At 46.7% G+C, this 21461-nt stretch overlaps 1 protein-coding gene across 1 annotated transcript in view; it reads right to left on the bottom strand.

The window, feature by feature from the left end:
- LRRC75A (leucine rich repeat containing 75A) overlaps positions 1 to 21461 on the bottom strand; it is a 2021773-nt gene that overhangs the window by 398777 nt on the left and 1601535 nt on the right. The window lies entirely within an intron of this gene.

Below are 21461 nucleotides of genomic sequence, written 5' to 3'. Positions count from 1 at the left end.
GCCGCCACTTTATGCTGTCTCCCCCCAAACGGTATTCCCTGTATCCCTTCCGATTCCCGAATTGCCTGCGGAAGGGGCTCTAAGTAGATCGCATAAAGCAAGGGCGATAAGGGACAATCCTGCTTTGTACCCCCCTGGAGTTGGAACGATCTAGACAAGGTTCCGTTAACCACCACCCTCGCTCGAGGGCCCTCATAGTTCGCCCTGACCATCTGTAGGTAAGTGCCTCCCAGTCCCATTTTTTCCATGACCTTGAAGAGGAAGGACCATTCCACCCAGTCAACTGCTTTTTCAGCGTCTAAGGATAGAAGCGCTGTCGGGGTACTAGTCTTTTCCGCCTTTTCCACTAGGTGGGCCACCCTTCTGATGTCATCCGCAGTCTGCCTCCCTTTCACAAATCCCGTCTGGTCCTGATGGATCAGATCCGGGAGAAGCCTCTCAGGCCTATTCGCTAGGATTTTAGTGTATATTTTTGCGTCTACATTAATAAGCGCTATTGGCCTATAGGAGGATCTCTCGAGAGGGTCCTTGTCTGCCTTTAGAATCAGGGAAATCTTGGCTTCTTTCATAGATTAAGTGATTTGCCCACTACCTTTAAAGGAGTTGAAGTGGTAGGTCAACTGTGGTACCAGCACCCCGGCAAAGGTCTTGTAGAAGGACGCTGAGTACCCATCAGGGCCCGGGGCCTTACCTGCGGGTAGATTCCGGATAACCCCCCTCACTTCCTCCTCCGTCATGTCTTGCTGAGGACTAATCTGGGCTTCCCCCTCAAGTTTGCACAAATTAACGCCTTCCAGGAATTTCTCCTGGGCCTGGTCACAGGGGTGCTGTGATGTATATAAGGTCTCGTAAAATTGAGCCATGGCTTCTCGAACGTCTTCTGTTCGAGTAACCCTATCCCCCATATGTGAGTTTAGTGCCGTGATTGTGTTTTTTGAGGCAGCTCCCCGAAGGAGGCGGGCCAGCAGGGCGTATGCCTTGTTTCCCTTAGCATAGAATTTTTGTCGCACGAAGAGCAGAGCCCCTTCTGCTTTTTTAGTTCGAAGGACCCCCAGTTGTCCCACCACCCTCCTATAGTCCTTCTGATTAGGCCTACTGGGATTCGCCGCCACCTTGCCTCTCGCATCCTCGACCTCTGCCTCCAGCCGGGATTCCAGGGCCTGTAGCTGCTTCTGTCTTTGTGCTTTGGCTGCTATGATTTCTCCCCTCATCGTAGCCCTAAATGGGTCCCATCTTATGTCTTCACCCGTGTCCCCTCTCTTGTTGCTATCAAAGAACTCTCTCATCTTGCACTCTATCTCCTCCCTTACCAAAGGATCTCTCAGCAAATATTATGGATATTTCCAGCCCCACAATCCCTTTCTTCTCTCTCCCAGTTCCAGCTGCATTGACAGTATTTTGTGATCAGCTATTCCCATGGGCCCCACCTCTATCTCCTTAACTCTACCCACCAGGTTAGCCGACACCCAGATGTAGTCAATTCTAGATTGTGTCCCGTGGACTTCGGAAAGAAAGGTGTAACCCTCCGCGTCCCCTTTCAGTTCCCTCCAGACGTCCCTCAACCCCATGCACACCACTTTATCCCTTAGTTCCGCCGAAGCCCCCGCCCCTCCACCCCGATTCCTAGGCGCCCCCGATCTGTCCTTAGCCTTGTCCCATCCAATATTTAGGTCACCCATTATAATCATCTGGCCCCTTGTCCAGTCACCTATTCTCCCCATAAGGTTGCGGAGGAAGGAGTCTTGCCCCGTGTTAGGTGCGTAAATAACCCCTATTGTGAACATCTCCTCTGCGATTTTGCCTCTCACCAGCACAAACCTACCCTCTTTATCTTTTAGGGTATCCTCCATGCGGAAATTCACAGTGCCTCTGATGGCCAGCGCCACCCCCCCCCCCCGCTTTCGTGGGACCAGACGCCTGAAATACCTGGTCGAACCCCCTCAACCTCAATCGGCCCTGATCCTTACGGAGCAGATGTGTTTCTTGCAGCCCCAGAAAGTCTGGTTTTCCCCGCTTCGTGAATTGCTCCAACTTTTTCCTTTTCAGCAGAGTGTTGAGGCCCCTGACGTCATGCGTTACCCATTTGAATTATGAGTAGACCCCTGCTCCTGCCTATCATGTCCCTTCGTCTAATCCTCACCTCCACCCGTTTGCACCCAACCAGTTACCCGGGTACGTGAACCACTTGTAACTTGCCCCTTGGGCAGCACCTGAAAGTCCCCCCACAACTAACCTTCCACCCACCCCCCTCCCAACCCCTGAGGACCTTAACACTAGGTCTTCCCGCCTCCCTCCCTCCCCCTCTAGGCTTCCTCATGCTTAGTGATCCCATGATGTTTGCTCGTAGCTCCTTCTCTCCTCCTCTTCCCCTCGCCTACCACCGACCATTCCCATAGCCTGGATCGCACTCCACCTCCCGCCTCTGGTGAGTCACTCGGGCCCGCCGCACTCTGGCCCTCATGCAAGTCCCGATCCAGATCAATTTGGAGTATGTCCGCCCCCTCCTGCATCGTAGTAATCCACTTTTGAGAGCCGGCCCACTGAAAGACGAGCCCAAAAGGGAAGGTCCACTTATATCTGATCCCCTTTTCCTTAAGTTTCGAGGTGAGTGAGCCCCATTGTCGTCTTTTGAGCAGGGTGCTTCTGGCCAGGTCCTGGTACAACTCGATACGTTGGTCGTTAAAGGTTATCGGCTCTTTTTGCCTAGCGGCCATGAGAACTGCTTCTTTTTTAGCATATCTTGTGAATGCGGCTAATAAGTCCCGCGGCCTGGACTTAGGGTTTCTGTTGAGGAATCCCACCCTATGGACCCTGTCCAACTCGATCCGATCAGGTGAGGGCTCCCCCAGCAGCTCTGCGTATATCCCTTGAACAGTCTCCTTCAGGCCCTGTCTTGTATCGTCTCCGGCAGAAATTTCAGCCTGATATTGATCCTTCGAGACCTGTTTTCCATGTCTTCCATTCTAATTTCCAGGTTGCGCGTTGCAGTGTCAAGCCTCTCGATTGCTTCGCTGTTCTCCATAGCCTCCCTGCCTACCTCCTGCAGGCCTTTTTCTACTATGTCCGTTCTCTCCCCCGGCCTGACTCACTTCCTGTTTGATTACCGCCATTGCCTGATTGATGTCTGACCTCATTAGTTGAAATTGTTCTTGGAAAGTTTTCCCCAAGGATGCTTGAAGTGAGAGCAGCTCCCCGCGCAGATCCTGACGTGAGATTGATCCAGATGCTTCCGAGGTCTCAGTGTGCTCCTGCTTCATGCTTCCCCCCTGTGTGGCCCTGCATTCCTCATCTGCGTCTTTGCTTGCCCACAGGGCTATAATGGGACCGGTGGCATCCCCCTGGGACAGTCCGACCTTTGTTCAACGTGCTTTTATTTTTGGTCGCCATAGTTGCAGGACAAGGGCACTGTTTGCACCTTCCCGAAAAGCTGTTACTGACCAGTCTTGGTCGCAGCCCCCTATCACTGCAGTTCTTGGTACTCCTTTTGGGTCTAATGGAGGTGCACCCTCCCAGTCAGCAGGGATGCGTGAAGCTGTGCTGTGCTCCCCCGACGTGTGTGGCCGGGCTCCTTATTATGCCGGGGGGAGCAGGTATCAGGCCTGAAGACTCCAGCGCCTCGGCGCGTAGCCGGGCTCAGTGTTATGCTGGGGGAAGCAGGCGTTAGACCTGGGCACACTGGTGCCACAGCGTATGGCCGGGGCCTGTATTCCACTGGGGGGGAGCAGATGTCAGTCCTGGATGCTCCCCGCTCCCAGAGAAGGGGCGCTCTCCCTACGCAGCTCCACCGGACCCGAGGGGTCCCCCCTCCAGGTCCTCCCCAGGGCCAGTGCAATCCCTCACCGTTTACTGTCCTTTGCTGCTGCCGCCTGTCCTCGGTCGGGCCTGCTCTCCTCGCTGTGGGCCCCCGCCTCCATCCCTCCAGCCGCCTCTGAATCAGGCCGCTCCACGGCCTCGGCGAGGGCGCCGGGGGGGCACCTCCCGGCCCGATCCCGGCCCGATCCGGGGTCGGCGCCCGCCCGATGCTCCACTGCTGGGCGACACCGAGTCTCGAGTCCCCGCAGACCGGGATGGCAGCCCCCCCGAATCGCTCCCAAGGGCCGCCCCCTGCACCGGGGTCAGCCGTCGGTTCTCCTCCTCCTCCCGTCGGATGTCAGATCCGACCACTGCAGCTCCCGGGGGGTGTAGAGACACACCGGTGCCCCCCCCCGCTGGTCGGCATGGCCTACAACCTATGGGCTGCGGCCATGCACCCAACAGTCTAGGCCTTCAATCAACACTCTCACTGCTACATAATGGCACCATCCATTTCACCATGTAACCAACTTCGACTGTCCACATACACTGCACTACCACCAGCACTCCTACCCAACCTACGCACCGCCATGGAACTATGCAGCAACAAATTGCACCAATTACGATAATGTAGAAAGAAAGCACTCTCTCTGCACCCCTTTCATGCACATACTATGGCCATCCCCACTTCCATTCCCAAAGTATTGTGTCACTTCCAAACTACCCACAATTGGTTCACAACACTGGCCTGCTGCAACCAATGTGCACACACCACACTATGCAAGCACCACCCTGTACCAGATGCACACCCACACTTGTGTTACTGCAGTGGATATGCTAAAGCCGTGGATGCCCAACAGTGTACGTCCTTCGCCCATGCACCCAATAGTCTAATCCTTCCACTGACCCAATGCAACTTCCTGCACCCATGCATGCCACCATGTGCCCAACTACCGCATTCCATCCGCATACCACAGCCACCCACACTCCTATCCAACCTATGTCATGTGCAATTCATTCCCCTTCTAAAATTGATCTACCACCACTCAACACGCAAAGAGGTTGCCTCAAACAGGTCGCGGCAGAAGCTATCAGGCCATTACAACACCTGCCTCCAATCACCACACAAACTACTTATCTGTCTAGACTTGACGCAGTACACAGGAAAACTGCTCTGTCTTCTTCCACCTACCTACATATGTCACATGAATAACTTCTCACTCCTGCCCCCTTTCCCTCCCTTCTTGCCACCAACACATGGCGTTCGGTACATTTTCCAGACGCTTCCGCCGCCGCACCTTCCTCCGATACACCATGGCGGCGTTCCCCAAAAACTTTGACATACAGCACGCTTCCCTCCAGCCAACCACGAGCCATGTCCAATGTTCGCCAACATCACGGCGTGTTGCACCCCAATGGGACCTCGGTCCGCGGCACGAACTGGGTAATGGATTAGCAGAGTGGACCCAGATATCACACATTTTTTGGGATGCACATTTCAGTCATTTACAACAGAAGTACTGGTCAGATTTCCACAAAACACACAAAAACACACATTCTGACCCAAGCTCCCGCTCCTGCCACAAATTTGGTGAAAATCCGTCCAGCCGTTCAGGCTGTAGCTGTGCACATTTTTTTCCGATTCAGTCTATGGGGAAAAAAAAACATTTGGGGGACCCCCCTATAACTTTTCCCCCTAGCACAAAACCTCACCAAAGTTGGCAAGAAAATTCTGAGTGGCCCATATACTTTTTTTGCAAAGTTTGGTGAGGATTCATCCAGCGGGAGCAAAGTTATAAGCCGCCGAAAAATTCGTCTTCCTATGAGTTTAGCAACTTAACCATAACTACTCGGCCATTACTGCGGGCCGTGTAATATATATTATTCTGTTGGGATATCTATGCATTGGGAACTAAGCATATTCACATGCCCCTTACCATGAGACCTGGATACATTTCGTGCAGGAAAGAAAAGATTATCTCTGGACTGTTTTTGCAACTATTCTCCCCTTGCATCCAAAACTACAGGACTGTCTGCCCATACATATGTAAGGGTTTGTATTGTGAAGCATTAAATGTTACACCAAGTCCATTGGGAATTGTGTATCTAGTAATTCAAAAATACAACCCTTTTATCATAGACTTATTTGTCAAATATAAAACTCTGATCATTGTAACGTTTCTAAAATGCTCTTGAATTTCATATTTAAAAAAGGCTGGAACCTTCACTGGTACTATTTGTCCCCTTCCACTTTCTCATAAGGGTATTTCAAAAGGTTACATACAATAGGGCAATAGGAGTACCAGACTCTACAGATTGATATGGTAACTTTCGAATAAGGAATCATTTATGGGGTTATTCTAGATTTTCATAATGCATTACACATTGTAAACTGAGTATTTTTAAATGTTACAATGTTATTCAAATTAAATAGTTCCTTTTTTGTAATAATTGTTTAAGCAAAAAAAAACGTCCCCTCGAGATATCTGTTTTTCCCCTCTGGCCATGTGGCTCTAGAAACTGAGCTTTGGACATCTGTGTCAGAATCAGGGACCTGACCTTATCCAGAGGGGATGAGGATGTCTCTCAGTCTCAAGTGGAAGACCTAACAGAGTTTTTACTAGAGCCAGTCCTGCCCCAGAGGCAGTGCTTGACACTTGGGAGTTCCTCACTCCCTGTTTCTTCTACCTGTGCCTGCATGTTTTAAATTAACCACTTCTTGCACCATGGCTGTACTGTACAATGCTGGCCAGTTTCTTTCTGGTCCCCCGAGGATTTCAAGATCCAGCATGCAAAGCGGTTGAAGAACGAGGGAGCAGGCAGCCTGGGAGACAGACCGTGGAGAGCTGTCTGGCCTCAGGGGAATCCACACTGCAGACGTGAAAAAAACGGAGTCACTAAACAACATGGGTCAGTGCAAGAAAAACTGTTACTGCAGCAGCAAGGACACAGTGTCCTCTCCTCCGTATAACAGCGATCCCAGCATGCTCTATGAGACCCACAATTAAAATCCTCTTACATGCACCCTGTCAAATCGGCTTCTCATGTCTACCAAGAGGCGCTCATTGGAACTGCACCATTATAATTAATTCTCACTGCAGCGGACTGGCATTGACTTGATCTGGCAGACATGCGTACATGAAAGTGGTGGGGTTTAAGACTACTTTTATGCTTTTGCTTACCTGTAACAACTCTCTAGGGAAAGGAAAGCCAATGGTTGGCATGAGGAACCAGGTGAGGGGGACAGCCAATGCAGAGGGAAAAAGGAGACTATGTTTTTTTTTGGGTGACGTCAAGGGAGAAGTAGGGGGAACAACAGACCAAGCAGGAGCATAGAGCAGGACTGCAGAAGGAGTGTGCAAGATGAGGTATTGGTTGGTGGGAGAAAGTGGTACTTTGGCTTGAGTGTGTGTGAGTGAAATTACTAGAGGGAGAGTAGAGAGTGAATGAGAAGGTGACTGGAAGAGTCAAAGGAGGGTTATAGTGGGAGAGGGTGAGGGCAGACAGTATTGCTAGTGTGGAGAATAGCTAGGAGTAGAGGTGTGGAGAGGGGGAGTAATAATGTAGAAAGGGGAGAGGGGTAGCAGTGTGGAGGGCAGAGAGTAGTAGAGGGTAGGTGGAGATAGGTAGTAGAGAGAAGAATACCAGAGGGATAGAATATGGAGTGTAATGGATAGAGAGGAGAGACAGTGGGTGGAGTAGTAGGGAGGAGGGTATGTGGAGAAAAGGGAGAGGCACAGACATAGGGAGAGGAATACAAGGGCATGGAAGGGAAGTGGCAAGTATGGCTAGAGTATCTGGAAGGCACTCATCCCTCGTTTACACTAGACTGGATTTGGAACTTAGATCAGGGACCACCTGGGTTGTTCCCAAAGGGAGTTATAGAGAGAAGGCGTTTGCCTTAAGGCCATCACGATCAGTAAGACAGTGTCACGCCTACCCTTCCCCATCCCTCAGCTTCCACACGCCCTCCTTCAGTTTCCAGCCCCGTTCCTGTTCACGCCCCGCATAGCTCCTCGGTCCTGCCCAATACCTGTGTCCCCTCCCAACATCAGCAGGGAGACAGACAAAGGCACCCATGGCGTCCTTGGTCACGCTGGCGCTGGGGAACGCCGGCTTACAACATTTGCGGCCGATACAGACCGCCGCGATTACTGGTTGGAACATCCCAGTCACATGATCATAAGCAGCGTCGTTCGTATGGACTCACGAAGTTGCAGGTACGATCACGTGACCTGTCATGTGGCCGATCACGTGACCAATTAAGGAAGTAGCCAGTATAAAGAGCTGCCGGCACCGCAGAACCACGCTTCTCAGCTGTTGTTTTCGGCTTCTGAGTGGCGCTACGGTTTTTGGTATGTTTTCCTGGATTTCTGGACTTTTGCTTACGGACCTTGGGTTGCTTTTGGATTATCCACCTGGATTAGGCGCTTTGGATACTTTTGGTTACTTGGTTCATGAGCCTTGTCCCACGGATTGTCTTGGATCAACCCTTGAACTTTGGAACTCTGTACACTTCGCTTGGGAAGTCCAACACCTCTTCCCCTAAGGTGCAAATAACATCACAGGTCTCTACAGGTATCAACTAATACCATTCATCTTGCTGCTGGAGAGAGCACAAGGGGGATTTCCTTAATACATCTCCACAGGCTATTTTGGTAGGTGTCATTCTAGTTCCTTATACTAATGAGTTGTTTACTGTCATAGTTGTGTTCAATTCTCACTTGATTGCCTGTTCCTTTGCAGCTGCCTGATTACCTGAGCCACCTGAGTTCCTATTCCTGCACCTGTAGCCTAAATAACTGGCCAGGGATTGTCTTTGTTTACTCTCTCTGGCCGGTGCTTGGGGACGGAGGTACACATAGTCATCGCGGTACCTCATCTGAAGATCTTGACAGACAGCTTCTTAGATAGTAGTGGTTACCAAGCTACAGATTAAAGTCTGCGGTTGACACCTGGGCTAGGTAAAGAACAGCCCACACTAGACGAGAGAGGGGGATGGTCCTTAGCAGATCCCTTTAATGTTCCGATAATAAAAACCCTTGAACTGTCTTCGAGTGTTGATGTGTTCTTCTGGCAATCTTTGACATGTTGTGTCAGAAGTGGGATCTGTTCAGCCCTGATACAGATGTGGCCCATGCGAGAGAAAAACAGACAAGAAATCAGAGACAGGGCTGAACGTATTGACCGTGAAACTGGATATCAGAGTCAGATTGGAATTTCTTACCCTTGATCCCCCTACCAGAAGCATCTAAAGATGCCCGGGGATCAGCTTGGTTGGATAGCAGTAGAACTAGATTCGAGGTTTGGGAGGAGCCCACTACCTTGGTAGAAGAACAAAAAAAGAGTCTCTTAGAAGAGATAGGAGTAGTCTGAGAGAGAACTAGTCAGTGTAAACAAGCTCAAGCCAGAGGAAGCAGACTATTAGACCTCCCAAGTAGCCCCACTTTCCATCAGTGGAGGAACACCATTAGTCCCAATGAGGAAGAAGAGGGGGCTGAGCTGACCTCACATGACGAAGACTCCAGTCCCAGGCAAGCAGGACCGGCACCAACACCCATGGAAGACCTGTTATGGCCCCTAGTAAAAGGCCAACTGGCTGTCACCTGCCAGCATCAATAGACTTTTACAGCCTCACAGGAGGATATCACAGAGACAAGGGAACAACCAGCAGTACTGCCTGTGATCCTACAGATATTGGGCAACAGAGAAGATCCTGCTGCATTTTTCATGAACTTCAAGCAGGTGACTGAGACCACAGGTTGGAATTGAGATCGCTGGGCTAGATACATTGCCCCACTGCTATTTAGAGAAGGACGGCAGATCTTTCAAGCCCTTAAAACCCTGATGCCAGGACTCCCTACGAAGAATTAACACAAGATATCATAGAGAGACTTGTACAGGATTGGGAGTACTAACAAATATATCTAAGGCACCTACACTTGCGACAAGGAGAAAGCTCAACCATGTGTCATACAGAGCTAACCAACAAAACCTACAACAATTGCATCAAAATGTTAGTGTTACAACAATTCATCAGTTCCTTAACTCCATATCTACAAAAGATAATGGGGCAGTTATACGAACAAACGCTGGAAGAAGTTATTAAAACAGACAGCGCACACCATAGGGCATGTTTTTGAGAGAGCCAATCGAGGGATCAAACAAACCCAGTGACTCAAAACCTGGGCTGCAGGGAAGAGAGCAAAGTCCAGCCCTGAGACGACATGGCTCCACACCTACAACACCAGAAAAAAAGACAAGCCCTGCATGCCGACAGACTGGCAAAAACCTGAGGCAGCACCATACCCAGAGGTAGTTATGCCTGGGGGAATCCAGGACATACTGACAGGTTCTGTTCAGAGGGAAACCAGGACATACTAACAGGTTCTGTCCAGGGGGAGACCAGGTTAACACGTCATGAGCAGAATCAATTATGTCACTTATAAAATATTTAAACCTTCCGCTTTAGTCCCTACAAATAGCTAAATGTCCCTATACAGAGAAAAGCTCCCTGCCCCTCAGGATGTAATATCCCTAGTGTGGCGCTGGTATGTCGCCTATCTAAGAAGGGGGACAGTGGAGAAAGCACTCCCTAGCCTGGCTCACTACTTTCCTAATTCTAAAAGTTGCACACTGAGGGCAGTCAACAATCGTCTTTAATGGCGTTGCTGTCCCTTCGTGTGACTTATCTTAAAATACGGTGGAGCACCCACCATCTAGTGGAACTATTACCACTGGATTTTGATAAAAGGTTATGTGTGTCCTATATTCCAGCTCACTTTGTGGTTCTCGTGAGTCTGGTGGATCGGATTAGCTGCCTAATCCAACCAATGTCGACCGGTTTCAGTCGGGTGACTCGTTTGCCGCTTTCTTCAGGACCCTATATTGTGCCCCATGTGGACACTTCTTTAATCATTAAAAGGACAGTTCTTGTTGTGGCTGTCTTCTAATTTCTTTTTCTGGTACGGGCATCTTCCACGTTATTGGGACATTTCATCATTGCATCCACTCCCTAAAAGGGAAAATACATACAAATCAGGGAACTGGAATCTCCATGACTACTTATTTATTTATTTTTTATTTTATTTATTTTAGTTTATTTATTTGCATTATTAAAGTGCTCACACAGCCCGCGGGCATCAAGTCGCTGTTACAGGAATTGTTAGTTATTTTTATTTTTTGTGTAATTATCTTTTTTTAAATTTTTTATTTTTTTTGTCTTAGTTGCATACTTATAACGCACTTAAACAACCAGAGGTTTCTAAGCGCGGACACAGGGATCGAACCTGTTTTGCTTCGTGTCGTCTTGTTTGCAAGGCAAGCACGTTGCCGCTGAGCTATCCTCTCCTCCACTGTTTACTATACTTCAGTATCCTTAGTGTCTCTTACCGGAAACTTGTGGCCTGTATAGTGTAGGCGTGATTCCAGTCTCTATGGTGTATGTGATGAACCCCTATGGAATAAGTGACCACCAGTCAGTTTATATCCTACTGAGTTATCACAGATCTTATCTTACAATCTGTTTGTGTAGGGAGATAGCGGGGCACTTACACTATTTGTTCAACATCGACTGCCTCAATGCGTGAGGGATATTCATGTCCTTCTTTTTCTGGCAGGCCGTCCTGTGTGGTTGGCAGACTGTGCCTAGAACAATGAAATAATGTCAAGCGGGGTGTTTTTTATATAAAGATTGTGTCTCGCAGATCACGGGTTCTTTGAAAAAAAGGGTTCCTTCGTTCAACAGTTATTGACAAACTAATTGTTATGGCTAAGGAGATCAGAGTCAGTATATCCGAGGTCTTCCCTCCCATGACACATTAGCTCCTGTTTATAAATATCTACATATCTGCATTTTGTAGCGCGGTATCGAGTAACGTTAACATTGCAGCAGTGCTGTGCTGTTCTGTGGTTTTTAAATTCAGAATTTCGCAGTTTCAAGGTTACACATTGAAGGAGTGAGCCGTGCATGGGCATAGGGAGCTAAATCTACCTCCTTTCTAGTTGGTGTCTTGTTGTGCCCGTCTCCTTCCTTCTTCCGCGTAGTTTGTGGTCGCCATATTGGGATAGTTTCCCTTTTGTACCAGCCTCGGTATTCTGCAGTCCCTTTTTAGTTTCTATTAGGGATATTTGTAATAGTAACGATCGCGTAATCCACACCGCTTATACAGGAACACAATCTAGATGTACCATCATTATTTGTACCTTAGTTTGCCACGAAGGAGGGACTCTATACGGATTTGATTTATCATTCAACATTTATGGTTAATCAATTTCATATTAAAGAGCCTAGTATGGTTCTAGTCTTTTTACTGTTCATGCAATAGTGCTCCGTGTAGGTGTGGTGCAATTATGTCATTTAGGCTATGCATGCATATTTAACAGTTATGACAATTATAATGGGTGGCATAAGGCATGATTGTGTCCAGAAATTGATGTGACACCATACTTGAAGCCTTGTAGATGTAACGGGCCCTCTTTCTGTGTCGATGTTTACAAAACCGCTAAGGCTTGCCAACAAATTGCTTCGTTCAGGCCAGTCAGATGGCTCTTGAGTCTGAATAATCATGCTTGTTCTCGTTTTAAAAGCATTTCTCCTAGGTTTCCACCTCTTTTCGGTTGTAATATCTTTTCCAGTATCGTCCAGCTCACATCGTTCTCTGTGTGTTTCATTAGCAAGTAATGCTCAACTAGAGGAGCAGTGGTCCTTCTCATTCTTATATTTGACCTGTGTTCCCCAATGCGCACTTTTATTGGTCTTGTGGCCATCCCTACATACATCTTGTTGCAGGAGCATTTTAGCAGGTAGACCACATTGGAGGTATTGCAGTTGGTCAGTACCCTCTGTTCGCAAGGTGTGTTCCACCCGATGTTGATAGATGTGGTTTGTTTCGTAAAGGGGCAGGCTGAGCACGAGCCACACAGTGTGTGGCCTATTGCTTTAGGCTGATTCCACAAGGTTGATTGATTCTGTATCGTCTCTTTTTTCTGTTTGTAGGTCCGTACCAGACTATCTCCTGTGTTCCGTCTTCTCTTGATAGCAAACCTAGGAGTGTTCAGGATGTTATCACATATATTTAGGATGTGCCAGAGTTTTTTTACCTCTTTTTTTGATTCGATTCACTATGGGCGAGTGGCTGAATACTGCTGTTATCTGGTTCTCATCTCTCTTTTTCTTGGGGTGTTGTTCCAGAGTTATTTCCCTAGGGATGTTCCGTGCCCTTTTCTTGGCATGTCTTATGATTTTTTCAGGGTAGTTTCTTTCCCGCAGTTTTCTCACCAGTCCCTCTGCTTGTGTGTCATCTTCACTTCGGGTTGAGCAATTTCGTCGGAATCTAAGAAATTGCCTGAAGGGTAGGTTTTCTTTAAGGGATCACTGGTGGAAGCTATTATATTCCAATATGGAGTTACAGTCAGTTGTTATTTTAGTAGACTGTTCTTTCTATTCATCTGCCTTTCCTCAGTAGTTTTAGATCTAGAAAGGTTGCAGTCTCTTTGCTACTTTCGGATGTACATTTTAGGAAGGGATATTGTAAGTTTAGCCATTCCGTGAATGCTTGGAGTGTTCTTTCATCTCCATCGAGCAACATCAATACGTCGTCAATATGACGGCGCCAACTCAAGATATTTTTTGAGAAGGGGTTAGATGGATGGTAAATCGTCCGCTCCTTGAAGTCTGCGACATATAAGTTTGCGAGGGCGGGGGGGGCAAACATTGCCCCCATCGCTGTTCCCGAGATATGTTCCAGTGTTATTTCCCTAGGGATGGTCCGTGCCCTTTACTTGGCATGTCTTATGATTTGTTCAGGGTAGTTTCTTTCCCGCAGTTTTCTCACCAGTCCCTCTGCTTGTGTGCCATCTTCACTTCTGGTTGAACAATTTCTTCGGAAGCTAAGAAATTGCCTGAAGGGTAGGTTTTCTTTAAGGGATCACTGGTGGAAGCTGTTATATTCCAATAGGGAGTTACAGTCAGTTGTTATTTTGGTAGACTGTTCTTTCTATTCTTCTGTCTTTCCTCAGTAGTTTTAGATCTAGAAAGGTTGCAGTCTCTTTGCTACTTTCGGATGTAAATTTTAGGAAGGGATATTGTAAGTTTAGCCATTCCGTGAATGCTTGGAGTGTTCTTTCATCTCCAACGAACAACATCAATACGTCGTCAATATGACGGCGCCAACTCAAGATATTTTTTGAGAAGGGGTTAGATGGATAGTAAATCGTCCGCTCCTCGAAGTCTGCGACATATAAGTTTGCGAGGACGGGGGGGGGGCAAACATTGCCCCCATCGCTGTTCCCGAGATCTGTTAAAAAAATCTGTCCTCTAGTATAAAGTTGTTTTTGGTTAAGGCTAATTCTGCTAGTTGCATAATGAAGCAGATAGGTATCTTGATCTCTGGGTTTTTTGCCCGTAATGTTTTTTCAATAATCTTGAGTTTCTCCCTGAGGTATCTTAGAATACAATGATTCTATATCCATGGTAACGATGTATGTATTATCATTGTCTAACGTTAAGTTCCGCGTGAGGACCGCAGTGGTGTCCTTGGTATATGATCTCATGTGAGTCACCTCATCCTTCAGGAAGAACTCCACAAATTGGGACAATGGTGCCAATATGGAGCCTATGCCTGATACTATAGAGCGTCCAGGAATAGGCATGATGCCCTTATGTATCTCTGGGATGTTTCGGGCAGAGGAATTCTGCCTCTTTTTGACGGATGTACCCCTCTTCGAGTGCCTCCTCAATGATGGGGTCAATAAGTTGTTTCAGGGCCTCTGTTGGATATCGACCAAGTCTCCTATATGTGGTGTTGTCATTAACCAGGGTGTCTGCCATGTTACGGTAATGTTCTTTCCCCATTATCACTATGGCACCTCCCTTGTCAGCTTGTTTTATTACAATTAGTTTGTTGTTTTCTAGCTCTCTGAGTGCTTGGCTTTCTGCTTTTTGCAAGTTAAAGAAAGGTTGTATTTCTTCCACCTCAATAGTTTCAATTTTCTTAAGCAAGGCCTTCTCAAATGTAATAGATTCAGGGGAGATAGAGTGGGGAGGAGGATAGTAAGTAGATTTGTTGTGGAGGTCAGTGGCCCCTTGGTTATCGCTCATTCTCGAGTTTGCAAAGAACTGTTTCAAGCAGATCTTTCTCATAAGTTGTGTCACTTCAATCCGAACTTCAAAAGGGTTATGTTTGCTTGTCGGGACAAAAGAGAGTCCCTTCTGTAGAGCTCTAAGTTCTTGTTTTGTCAATGTTATGTTGGATAGATTAACCACCAAGGACTGTCCCCTATTTGTATTCGGATCCTGTGTTCTCCAGTTCATACTCTTGGGGCGTTTTGTTCGTACTAGCCTCACCCGCGGTTGCGAGTAACTCACGGCGACTGGTCCTGCCACCAACCTCTTGATCTCCCTTGGCCTCTCAGTTGTTGAAAACCCTGAGGATTTCCCCGCCTGTTTTGTTCCGGGTCTTCGAACCTCAATGTTCTTGCTGGTCTAGTACTTTCCTCATCCGAGCTCCCGCTCGAGAAGTTCCAATTACTGGGACGAGGTCTGTTATTCCGTTGGTATGGGCAGCCCCTTGGTTGTCCACCGGTCTGTTCTGGTTGCTGTTCTTATCCATGTCCTCATAATACTCCTCTGTAATGTTGGGGTATTTCTTTTCATGGGTAAATGCTGCAATGTCCTTCTTAAGTTTGATGATCTTTTTTGTTTAGATTGAATTCTTTAAATTCCTTTATTGTGGCATCCAGTGCTTCCAAGCTTTTTAAGTAATTCCCCACAATGGTTTTTGCAGCCAGAGCATCTTTTTTTATTATGATGTCATTCATAATTTTTCAGATACTGCTTTTTGCTGTCTTGATTGTGAGGATCAACCAGTCTCTGGTACATTTGTTAGCTATGAAGCTCCAGTCACATCGCAAAACGATCTGATGTAGGAAGATACGAGGGAAATATGACACACAAGCAGAGGGACTGGTGAGAAAACTGCGGGAAATGAACTACCCTGAAAAAATCATAAGACATGCCAAGAAAAGGGTATGGAACATCCCTAGGGAAATAACTCTGGAACAACACCCCAAGAAAAAGAGAGATGAGAACCAGATAACAGCAGTAGTCAGCCACTCGCCCATAGTGAATCGAATCACAAAAGAGGTAAAAAAACTCTGGCACATCCTAAATGTAGGTGATAACATCCTGAACACTCCTAGGTTTGCTGTCAAGAGAAGACGAAACATAGGAGATAGTCTGGTACAGACCTACAAACAGAAAAAAGATACGATACAGAATCAATCAACCTTGTGGAATCAGCCTAAAGCAATAGGCCACACACTGTGTGGCTCGTGCTCAGCCTGCCTCTTTACGAAACAAACCACATCTATCAACATCGGGTGGAACACACCTTGGGAACAGAGGGTGCTGACCAACTGCATTACCTCCAATGTGGTCTACCTGCTAAAATGCCCCTGCAACAAGATTTATGTAGGGATGACCACGAGACCAATAAAAGTGCGCATTGGGGAACACAGGTCAAATATAAGAATGAGAAGAACCACTGCTCCTCTAGTTGAGCATTACTTGCTAATGAAACACACAAAGAACGATGTGAGCTGGACAATACTGGAAAAGATATTACAACCGAAAAGAGGTGGAAACCTAGGAGAAATGCTTTTAAAACGAGAACAAGCATGGATATTCAGACCCAAGAGCCATCTGACTGGCCTGAATGAAGCAATTTGTTGGCAAGCCTTAGCGATCTTGTAAACATCGACACAGAAAGAGTGCCCGTTACATCTACAAGGCTCCAAGTATGGTGCCACATCAATGACATCATTTCTGGACACAATCATGCCTTATGCCACCCATTATAATTGTCATAACTGTTAAATATGCATGCATAGCCTAAATGACATAATTGCACCACACCTACACAAAGCACTATTGCATGAACAGTAAAAAGACTAGAACCATACTGGGCTCTTTAATACGAAATCGATTAACCATAAATGTTGAATGATAAATCAAATCCTTATAGAGTCCCTCCTTCGTGGCAAACTAAGGTACAAATAATGATGGTACATCTAGATTGTGTTCCTTTATAAGCGGTGTGGATTACGCGATCGTTACTATTACAAATATCCCTAATAGAAACTAAAAAGGGACTGCAGGATACTGAGGCTGGTACAAAAGGGAAACTCTCCCAATATGGTGACCGCAAATTACGCCGAAGAAGGAAGGAGACGGGCACAACAAGACGCCAACTAGAAAGGAGCTAAATTTAGCTCCCTATCCCCATGCAGGGCTCACTCCTACAATGTGTAAACTTGAAACTGCGAAATTCTGAATTTAAAAACCACAGAGCCGCACAGCACCGCCGCAATGTTAACATTACTCGATACCACGCTACAAAACACAGATATGTAGATATTTACAAACAGGAGCTAACGTGTCAAGGGAGGGAAGACTTTGCATATACTGTCTCTGATCTCCTTAGCCATAACAATTAGTTTGTCAATAACTGTTGAACAAAGGAACCCTTTTTTTTTAAAGTACCCGTGATCTGCAAGACACAATCTTTATATAAAAAACACCCTGCTTGATATTATTTCATTGTTTCAGGCACAGTCTGCCAACCACACAGCACGGCCTGCCAGAAAAAAAAGGACATGAATATACCTCACGCATTGAGGCAGTCGATGTTGAACAAATAGGGTAAGTGCCCCACTAACTCCCTACACAAACAGATTGTAAGATAAGATCTGTGATAACTCAGTAGGATATAAACTGACTGGTGGTCACTTATTCCATAGGGGTTCATCAGATACACCATAGAGACCGGAATCACGCCTACAATATACAGGCCACACGTTTCTGGTAAGAGACACTAAGGATACTGAAGTATAGTAAACTGTAGTCATGGAGATTCCAGTTCCCTGATTTGTATGTATTTTCCCTTTTAGGGAGTGGACGCAATGATGAAATGTCCCAATAACGTGGAAGATGCCTGCACCAGAAAAAGAAATTAGAAGACAGCCACAACAAGAACTGTCATTTTAATGATTAAACAAGTGTCTATATGGGGCACAATATAGGGTCCTGAAGAAAGCGGTAAACGAGTTACCCCGCTGAAACTGGTCGACATTGGTTGGATTAGGCAGCTAATACGACCCACCAGACTCACAAGAACCACAAAGTGAGCTGGAAAATAGGACACACATAACCTTTAATCAAAATCCAGTGGGAATAGTTCCACTAGACGGTGGGTGCTCCACCGTATTTTAAGATAAGTCACACGAAGGGACAGCAACACCATTAAAGACGATTTTTGACTGTCCTCAGTGTGCAACTTTTAGAATTAGTGAAGTAGTGAGCCAGGCTAGGCAGTGCTTTCTCCACTGTCCCCCTAACTAGATAGGCGACACACCAGCACCACACTAGGGATATTACCTCCTAAGGGACAGTGAGCTTTTCTCTGTATAGGGACAGTTAGCTATTTGTAGGGATTAAAGCTGAAGGTTTAAATATTTTATAAGTGACATAATTGATTCTGTTCATGACATGTTAACCTGAAAGGGGAAGGAGACAGAATCCGAAAACCCTTGCAACCTAAACTGTATTTAACAGGGGGAGACCAGGACAAACTGACAGGTTCTGTGCCGGGGAAACAAAGACATACTGACAGGTTCTGTCCAGGGGGAAATTATGACATACTCACAAGTTCTGTCCATGGTGAAACCAGGACATACTGACAGGATCTTTCCAGAATGACCAGAGCAAGAGCCTGTGGAAATCAGACTCATGAACCGAGTGGTCTCGACAACCCTTAAGGATGTCCTGCCGGATTGGGGAGAAGAATCCACTGACCTGAGTATCTCACCAATCTTTTTATTGAATAAGTAGAGGGACCAGACTCAACCCCTTCAGCAGTCTACACTACTGGGGACAGCGACAAAAAAATTACACCTGCCGCTAACGCTCCAAGGAATCCCAGCGATTGCCCTGTTACACTCTGTGAGCAAGTGGACAACCATCCAAGCTAACCTAATCAGCCCCGAAGAGATTCACCCAGTGTTCTTGTCCCAGATAATTTGCGTTCATGGAGACACCAAACTATATCCTCACGCCATGATAGCCATCCAAGTGCTACTGAAATAAATAACCATGGCAATGATAGTGATACCCGGACTGCCTGAGAAGTTTTCTTGGGTACAGAGTTTCTCCTGTTTCACAATTGTCACAGTAAGCTGCAAGCGGAAGTTAAAATATCTTGTTCCAGCCATCCAGGGGAAGAGGTTTTGGTAGAAAGGGTGGGTGTGTGTGACAAGATCAGGGACCTGTTCTTGTCATGAAGTAATGGGGACCCCTTTCAGCCTCGGGTGGGAGGCTCACCTGAGTTTTCACCAGAGCCAGCCCAGCCCAAGAGGTGAGGTGTCGCAGGTGAGGGGGTCTCAGTCCCTGTCCATTCTACCTGTGCCTGTATGTTTAAAATGAGTAGCACTTCTTCTCGCCCCATGCCTGTACTGTACAATGTTAGACAGTTTCTTTCTTGCCCAGTAGGACTTCAAGATCCAGCAAGATCTGACAAAATGAGTCAGAGTGAGGAAAATGGCTCCAGCAGCAGGGAAACAGAGCCCTCTCCTCGATTTAATAGCAATCTCAACATGATCAACCAAACCCACAAGGACAATCCTCTCACCTGAAACAGGGCCACAGAGAGGATGCCATGTCAAACAGGCATCTCACCTTTGCAATGCCCTCACATGAACTGGGGCATTGAAATTATTTCCCACCGCAGTGAGCTGCCATTGACTAGAGTCGGCACACCCATGGACAAGAAAGGGGAGTGGCTTTAGATCCATTTCCTGCTTTTGCTCGTATATAAGACCTCTCCAGGGAAAAGTAAAGCCAGGATTTGTCCTGAGCAACAAGGTAAGAGAGAACCAATGGAGAGGGAATTCGAAGGACAAGAAGGGGAACAGTAAACAGGGGTGTGTGGGTTATGCGGGTGAGGTCAAGCAAGAAGAAGAAGCACCAACAGTCCAATTGGAGGAAGAACATGGAGGAGGACTGCTGAAGGAGTGTGCAAGGTGAGTGTAGTATTCGTTGCTGGCAGAAAGTGGTACTTTCACTTGAGTGTGCATTTTTACGGTGTGTACGTGAAATTACTGATATTACTAAAGGGAGAGAAGAGTGAATCAGAAGGTGACTACAAGAGTGAAAGGAGAGTGACTGTGGGAGAAGATATGAGTAAAGAGTAGTAGTGTGGAGAGGAAAGCGTAAAAGTGTGGATAGGGGAAAGTAGTAGTGTGGAGAGAGGGGAATGGTAGTGGTGTGTAGAGGGGTGGTTACTAGTGTGGAGAGTTGATTGGTAGAGTGGGGAGGGGAATAGTAGTAGTTCAGAGAGGGGAGAGAGGTAGCAGTGTGGAGAGGGAAGAGTATTAGAGGGTATTGTTAGATAGAGGAACATCCGAGGTATAGAATAGAGAGTGTGAATCAGAGGGAGGAGAGAAAGTGGGTGATGTTTTAGAGAGTGTGGTAAAAGGAGGGAAAGGAGAGAGAAAGAGAGGAATAGGGAGAGGAATACAAGTGCATGGAAGCAAATGACCAAATGCAGCCTGATTATTTGGAAGGCACAAACCTTTATGTTTCACTATATTGGGGAACATAGATCAGGGACCACCAGGATTGTTCACAGAGGGAGTTAGAGAGAAGATGTTTGCCTTTTGGTCATCACAATAAGTCAGATAGCGTCTTAGATATTAGCAGTTATCGATCCCTAGATTCTAGTCAGGGGTTGAGGGACGCCTGGGCTAAGGAGGGAACAGCCAGAACTAGACGAGAGAGAGAGAGAGGGATAGCCCTTAGCAATCCCCTGTACTATTTTGAAAATAAAAATCATTGAAGTGTCTTCTAGAATTAGTGTCTTCTTGAGGCCATCTGTGACACAATGCAGGTCTTACCCATAGAGAAAGAGACAGAGAGATAGAGTGAGACTTAGAACGATGGGGTGACAGAGAAAGAGAATGTAGAGATAGTGTGTGTGAGAGAGACAGAGAGAGAGAGAGAGAGAGAGGGGAACAGAGAAAGAGTTAGATTGACATATGATAAGTCGGGGACAGCTACTTATAAAAATATATTAAGGCAAGGATCTGCGCGTGTGTATTTTGGGCTACAACTCCCAGGAACCCTCATAATTGCAGCACTGGCTAAGGCTGATGGGAGTTGTAGTCCAAAACATGTAGGGAGCCGAAGGTTACAGACCTCTGTATTAAGAATTCCCTATGGTATTTAGCCATTTCTAACCACTGACAATTTTGGCAAAAATTGAAGGAGGCATAGGGAGGTGGAGTGATGTTCAGCTAATCACGTGATATAGTCAGCAAGAAAAGCTAGAATTAGAACCAAGATTTCTTGTGTGCACATTGATCAAATCAGCCACTAGCCAAAATCTTTTCTAATGTCCATTTCTAAAAGGGTAATTTGATGCATACTTATTTAATTCTCCTAGTGCCTTGAAGTTCTCTTCCAGGCACCATGACACTAACCATGACCTCCATCCCTGACTGCCCTTAAATATCTTCCAGAGTATGTCTAACTGTCTTCCTAGGCACATAAAAAATGAGGGACTGAACTGATTGTAGCTGTGCATTTGCACGTATAGGAAATGTCAAGTCAGGGC

This window comes from Ambystoma mexicanum, chromosome 9, assembly GCF_040938575.1.
Source record: "Ambystoma mexicanum isolate Mex_15411 chromosome 9, UKY_AmexF1_1, whole genome shotgun sequence".
Classification (NCBI taxonomy): Eukaryota; Metazoa; Chordata; class Amphibia; order Caudata; family Ambystomatidae; genus Ambystoma; species Ambystoma mexicanum.
Note: the sequence above shows the minus strand (reverse complement) of the source record. Positions and strands in the feature narration are given on the sequence as shown.